The sequence below is a fragment of the Mytilus galloprovincialis genome, chromosome 1, assembly GCF_965363235.1.
Source record: "Mytilus galloprovincialis chromosome 1, xbMytGall1.hap1.1, whole genome shotgun sequence".
Taxonomy (NCBI): Eukaryota; Metazoa; Mollusca; class Bivalvia; order Mytilida; family Mytilidae; genus Mytilus; species Mytilus galloprovincialis.
In genome coordinates this window covers 30,050,307-30,058,083 of record NC_134838.1, presented here as the reverse complement: position 1 = coordinate 30,058,083, position 7,777 = coordinate 30,050,307, and the positions used below count along the sequence as shown (strand labels likewise).

The window sequence follows — 7,777 nt, the reverse complement described above, 5'->3', positions numbered from 1 at the left end:
CACATACATACATAATGTGGTGGGGTTAAACATGTTGGACAATATTTATGGTTTTGCTACATGTTTTCGATTTTGTCCAATGTGCAACACCAGACATCACATGAAAGCATAAGGGCTCAGACTGAGGATGCATTTTCTTATATTTCACACCAGCATTAACTAGAGCTCATTAAAACATACCCCATCATTCCTGTTCAACATTGAACTCAGTTAGGTTAATTATCTCCCATGAAATATTTCAGAGAGTGTTTATTCTACTTCATGCACATAATAAATAATAGAAATAATCTTCTTCGATGATATTAATAAACTCTATCACATTTCAATATTTATTTGTACATTATCATGAAAGTATAACATGGTCATGATGGTTCAAAGGATACAAATAAATATTATCATATCTATATATACAATGTACAATCAATATTAAATCTTTTGAATATTAAAATTGATCAATAAAACATGACAATGAGATCAGGATCAATCATGCAGTATACCAAATTAAGCAGACCTATTGCTTTTTGAATCTGATACATGGACTTGACCATGGGTACATAACTTTGTTCACCAATCCATGAAATGTGGTCAATGTCAAGGGAAAACAGTTTTACAAACATGAGGAATTTTCAATTCATGCTCATTGCAAGTATAGATATCATATTATTCATAAGAGAGAGAATTAACATTAAAACATATATAAAAATTGATGAGTTCAAAATATCTGTAATGCAGCAACAACTTTTCTTTTTAGTCTAAGGTTGGTCAAATCCCATACAATTCCTGTTATGTCTTCCGCCCTGATGGTATTGGAGCTTTTAGTACCACATTATATCAATACTGGCTGCCAGTTTCATATTCCATCTCTTTGATATGAGAGATAACATCTTGCCTAACTGGAAGTAAAAAAGAAAATTCATCACAAATTTATTAAAACTTTTAAATTTAGCATTCTGAAGAAGAAAACTATCACTATAGTATATGGTTGAAAGCAATCTGACTACCAAATGTGTTTATGTGTTGCAACACTGAGGGATGTTCCAGAAATAAATGTAGGGGAATCAGGGGTCAGAAGACACTTTTTATTTCACCCCCACCATGCATAATATTTCATTTGTCATTTCAGTGCCTTTTATAGCTGAATATGCGGTATGGGCTTTGCTCATTGTTGAAGGCCTTACAATGACCTGTAGCTGTTAACTTCTGTGTCACTTGGTTTCTTGTGGAGAGTTGTATCTTTGGCAATCATATGACATCTTCTTTTGTATATAAATAGGGGCATTGAAAAAAAAAGATTATAAAGTTCTAGATTTTTTTTTTCTTTTTTTTAATAGAAGTCATTGACTTTCAAATATACACTACAGCTCAGGTGGATTTTGTGTTGTCCACCCGTCCAGTGGGAGTGGGCAAACTTTCTATCTTGTCAACTCTGCCCACCCATAGGAGTGGGCATGCAATTTCTTTTGTTTAATCAAAAGACTTCCAAGTACAATCAATTGAAAAAAAGCAGATAAGCATTAGATATCAATATTTTAACAAAAAAGAGATTATAGCTGGAGTGGGCCGGTGGAAAAAGCAAAATCCACCCAGGCTGTTGTGTAGAACTGTTCAAACATAATTGATTAAATGTTAGCTAACATACTCAATCAGTTGTTTCAAAGTCCGAAGAAGGATGTAGATGTATTCATAGGTCTCTCAACATTTGAAAATGTCTGCTTTGGTGTGGCATTTGGTATCTGGTGGATATATCTGCATCTTGATCTTACAGGCTAATTTCTACAAGAAGCAAATTATAGTTTAACAAATATGTAAACAACAGAGTAATCTGAGTTCACTTAGTAATAGGCATTTTTAGTTTGATAAATTAATGGGTAATTTTTTAATAAAGTTCAATCTACAAGTAGTGTATCCCTGCCACATTCTGTATGTGTCTGTCCCAAGTCAGGAACCAGTAATTCAGTAGTTGTATTTTAATGCTGTATAACCAATAATTCAGTAGTTGTATTTAGTCTTCTCCTTTGAATTGTTTAAATTTATAGCTGATTATGTAGTATGGGTTTGTCTTATTGTGTAAGGTTGTATGATGACTTAAAGTGGTTCCTTTATATGTCATGTGAAGTACATGTATTGGGGAGAGTTTTCATATTGGCAATCATACCACATCTTCTTATTTTCAAAATGGCTTTGTACCAATGCAAGCATTATATGAATATTTTATCCAACTTTATAGATTTAATTTTCAAACTCTATCCATTAAAAGATAAATCATGGACAAATAGAGAAACAAATAGACTAAAATTTTGATAGTACTAAGTAGTTATCAGCTTTTAAACAGGTTAGATAACTCTCTAATACATATAAACATGGAACCTGTACATATGTGTTCATGTTTCATATCTATCTTTTTTAAAGACAAGGCATAATATACATGATATAACAATAAACATGAACATGTATCTTAGAAAACTGATCTATTTATTACATATGCCCATCTGTGTTTGTCTGTGTATTAGGTAAATGTAGCATAAGTTCTCCACAGTCATTAACAAGGTTAATTAGCATCGCTGAAATTTAAATAAAAAGTTCCTTGTCATCATTGATACATTGATCATGTACATGTACATGTACATATAGATATACAAATGTAAATAAAAATTGGTTAAACAATGTAAATTGTATCTATATATAAGAGTTAAGTTCAGACATGTTTCAAATAATTTTAGGTACAACCATTTATTTCATTCATTTATCAATGACACTACAACAATTGACAACATAATTGCTATCAATCTGAACACAGAAAAAACCCTGTGTATTAGTTAATGAAAATGCACACCATTAGTCTTTATACATGTATCATGTTTTGATTATTTTCTGACCCCTAATGTACATTTAAATTAACAGGACAGATGGCAGAAATACATATACAACTGTACAAATTACAAGGTACATGTATCTTCATGATCATATAAATGAAAGAAGAGTAATACATGTATGCTACATTTCTTGGGATGATAATCAAAAATATCTCAGATAATCTGCAACTTACCTTATCAATTGTGTTTTGTAGGTTTGGAGGGATTAATGTCACATCTTTAACAAGGAGGGTTTCTCTAAAAAATGAAATATAAATTTCTGTTACAAAAATGTTCTTCATTTTGATAGCACATAGATAAGGAATGTATATATGTAGCAGTACAATGTACATCATTTGTACATGCACATTGTATGTATGTACAAATGATGTTTGTTAGTTTGTAATACAAATTTTCTTACCAAATATAATAAAGTGAAAACTGGACATATATTAAAAAACACATACATTTTATAACAGTATAATAGAATAATATTTGTTGTAAAAATGCTATTTGCCAATGTACATATTGTACATGATGTAATGAAAAGAATAAATAATCAAAGAATTCAAATATTGAAAAGCTTTACAACTTGTGACCTTACAACGCTGAAAATTTACTCAGGGACAACGCATCTTGTCTTATTCGCTCAGTCGTTGAATATTTTGTCTGTATTTAAATTTTTAGACTAGTTATTGTATAAAAAAAAATTAAGTATAGTATGGATATCAGATTAAAATGGGAAGTACACATACATTGTTTTGTACATGTAAAGTATCAACTTCTTCTTACATTCATAGAAATTAAACAGAAAACATTCCCAGATATATACATATATGAATGGTCAATTGTTTGTTTGCTCTTCATGTATGTTTCTTTGTATCCTACATCATGTACATGAGCATTTGACTTTTAATCAAATACTGATTAAATTATGATATCAGATGATTTTTAGATGGATATTATCAAATATATATTACTATAGTCATGCTAGTATACATGTATAAACATGTATCAATTAATTAGTGTTGTGGCAGTGTCTGTGTCAATGTGACAAGTTTAACAGCCATTTATGGTTCATGCTACATGATGATCATACATGTACATTGTATGTGTACCATGGCAATTCAACTTTTGAACATGTTGAAGGGTAGCCTTGGCTTGAATCCCTCAATTGTCTGATAGCATGCATGTTTTCCTATTTAGTTCTACTGCACTTTTGTTTAATGCTTTCTTGCAATTGTTATCAATATGTTTGTATTTGTTTTTTGCCTTGACTTGGGTGTTTGTTCCTAAATTATTACAAACATATAAACTGACCGACCTGGATTATTTTTTAACCCTCTTGCTGCCAAAGGGACATGTATGGCTTCTACACACAAATCTTGCTGATTGTGTAGAACATCAAAGGTCCATTGTAACGTCACAATACTCAGGGGCACTGACAACGTCAAAAGACGGCGTCAAAAGGGCGATTTTGGCGGGAATGAATCAAACTGAATAAAATGCTTTAAAAGTATACTTAAAACGAATGTCAAGAAATGATACAGGACTATAAGCTTGTTAGTACTATAATACCAACTTATTTAACGTGTTTACTAATTATCTCATATAAATCCAAAATCTTATCCCTGATCAAAAATCATAAAAAAGGTAACTGTTATACCTGATTACGCGAAATACTAATATTCATTCACAATACACCATACACGCTTTATTTAAAAGAACTGGATAATATATTTAGGGCTCAAATACCACGATTGAAAACTCAGTTAGGATTTTTTCAATGTTGTTGTAAAAGTACACACATGTTAACCGATGTACTTGTATTGTCATACGATATTTCAATACATTTTAAACCTGTTTCATCATGGAAGCACTGACTTAAAAATGTTTATTTTCATTCGAAATCATTTGGGATGTTAAATTAGTAGTAGACACAATGATTTCTATTCCTATCATATATATTATAGATATCCTTTCCCAGTGGCAACCTCTGGCATTCACCACAGATCTTTTACTATGTAGGAACCACTGAGCAATAGATTTATTGTATATTGAATTTCAGACGTCCTTAATATTGCATAAAACATTTGCCACAGAACGTTGAAAAGAGAACAATTTATCAATTAACAGATTTTAAAGATATTTCGTGTATGTCAATTACAGTGTGTACTTTATCATAGTAAATGAAAATGAATTATTATTGATTCAGGTTCACTTGTAGAAAATAGAAATTCATTTTAGAGAATTTCTTCCCTCGTTTTTTCTATGTTTTTTTATTCGTATTCTCTAAAATTTTGAGCAATAAGTGGTCAACAAAATAATAATAAACATGATTAAAAAATAAACAAAATGAATATGGATAATAATTTTTATATAAAAAATATTTCCCCGCCTCCCGAAAGAAGGATTGAAATCATGATAATTTTAATCTGACACGTTTCATACTTTAATACAACAAGAAGTAGTTCATAGAATCATAGAACAGCTGCTCGGAGATTTTATTTATTTTTATTAATTTGTACACGTTTTGTTTTTATTTTCATTTTCATTGGGTGCAGTTGTTTTGTCGTTTATATATAATGATTTGAGAGTTGTTTTTACAGTATTTACTAATTACCTAATAAAAAAAACGAGAATAAATATTTTTAGTATTTTATAGGTGACGGCGGGAAAGCGCAGTTCTACAGAGAGGCACAAGTTTTGCAACGTCATAGATAAGAAATGTCAAGATGCTTTTGGCGCGACAAAGCAAGAAAAAAACTCGGCAGCAAGAGGGTTAAATAATCATTTGTTTTCATACATGTGTCTAGTTTAGATTACTATGACATCTAACGGCTGTTTTGCCAGACAAGCTGGTGTAGTGGGGCATAATTAACATGACAATGATGTCCAACTCAAGTTTTAAAATGTTTGGATTTGTAAATGCAAATTACCTGGCACCTGCTCAAAGTTTTACACTGAAGCTTGGCATCAGCTTGGCCTTTGGTTTACTAGGTTCTCCATGTAATAGGAACCATAAGGAAGTCGTTTCAAATCCATCCAGATATACACTTAACATATGAATACAGAACTATAAAACATAAAAATGAATGATCCATTCAAATCGTCTCCCAAAGCAGATCGCCAGATGAAAAGGACAAGTGCGTGATGTGTTTACATTCCTTCTATCAACTAATCTTCTTATGCCGGTACAACATATTTGACAACCAGTTGCATCCAAACTGCACACATTATTTCTGCATCACGATAAGACGAAGAGACTTAAATCGGCGTACTTTTTTTGGTTAAACGCCTTCGTCTGTCTTGGCAGCCGACCGAGTCGCCCATATTTGTTTACCATAACTTCTGTTTCCGGATTGTCAAAATTGGACAATTTTTCGAAAAAATGAGCGTTTACTCTATAGTTAATGAAAATATACTTCAATTAAGCCTTTCTGATATCTTAATCGTCATTTTAAAAATAATAACTATACTTTCGCTTACTAGGCGGAAAATACCGAGGTGTTGAAAAAATTGACACCTCGGTGAACTCCGGAAAATTTTCCGTAAATCTTTATTATGGGTCGGATACCTTAAAACATCCGGTCTTAGGAGAAAAAAGTGAAATTCTTATACTGCAATAAGTGGGGAAAGTTCATATTTTCCCAATATTCAATAAAGCACCAAGAAAAATATACTGTGTTCAATGGTTTAATATTACAAATTTAGTTCTTACTTCACAAGATCTTTCAACACAAAAAGTATTGTTGATTTCTGTGATACAGTGTGTATCACTATTTCCTCATTTTGCATGATTCTTAGCCAGACTGCTACTTAATAGCTTAAAAATTTAAATGCTGTCCTTATATTTTCTGACAAGGACATAACTATTTTGACGATTCTAACCGTCCCCCTGCTTTTTTAATCAAATGGTCCCAAGACAGAACAATTTATTTTATAAGGGATATATATTATTTGTATGCACTTTTTCATAGGAAATAAATAAGGTGTCTTAGAAACAGGTCAGGTGTAAAAGAATATTCACATGCCCCTCCAACACCCCAATCCCCACCCGTTTTAAAAATCTAGCTAACGTATCAAATATTGATCTCTCAATTTCAGATTGACTATAAGGAACAAACGAAAATTGATTGTAAGATGTGTGCCTGTTCCTACTGGAATAACTCATCCTATATACAGCCTGTTTTGAAAGGGTAAATATCCTTGGTCAGCTTTGGCTTTGCTGGAAGAGGGTTGGACGAGATGTTGACATCTTGCTTGACAATCATGTTAATGAATTTCATAGAAGTCCCTGTACTTCGAGCATATTCAAAGACAAGATGATGTAACAACCATTGGAAAATAAACCACTCCTTGTCTTATATAAAATAAAGTGTTCTGTTGGAAATTCTACACCATAGTTTTCAGTATTATTCAGACTTCTGAGACGAATGGTAATCTGTATCTGTATGAATATGTTTGGTTACCAATGCTGGTTTCAATACTACGGTGAAGAGAGTGTCGTTGATTTTTTTGCAGTTTTGACACTCTCAATTCCATTTTTGGTACGAGCATATGCAATGTCGTCAAGGTGGTTCCACTCGCTCACTTTTTTTTTACTAAGAATGATTTTGAATAGTTTTGTTTTGCTCGATGAAATCTAAATACTTTTTCGCTGTCCATGAACTTATTTTTCCAATCAATATTTATCATGTTTATTCACTAAATTATTGTCTGGTGAATTATTGTCATAATTGTCAAATTTGTTGGCAGTACTTGTTTTTTTTTATTTGGAAATGATGTTTTGATTTTTTGTGCATTCAGATATCTTGAATAGTGTGTATATGTAGATGTATAATGCTGGGATAGCCAGCATACTCCTCCTAGATTATTATTATGAGGCTGACTTCATGCAGGAACTTCTTAGGAAGAAAGACAAG

At 31.7% G+C, this 7,777-nt stretch overlaps 1 long non-coding RNA gene across 2 annotated transcripts; it reads right to left on the bottom strand.

The window, feature by feature from the left end:
- Positions 1-315: 315 nt before the first annotated feature.
- Positions 316-6,162, bottom strand: LOC143071196 (uncharacterized). 2 transcript variants are annotated; one of them, XR_012976815.1, is made up of 5 exons: positions 5,792-6,162; positions 3,047-3,110; positions 2,480-2,561; positions 1,640-1,773; positions 316-893 (listed from the first exon to the last, which is right to left on the bottom strand). It is a non-coding gene; the product is annotated as an uncharacterized LOC143071196 (long non-coding RNA). The 2 variants fall into 2 exon arrangements; XR_012976816.1 differs by lacking the exon at positions 2,480-2,561 and having other exon boundaries at positions 5,792-5,942.
- Between the last annotated feature and the right edge of the window lie 1,615 nt (positions 6,163-7,777).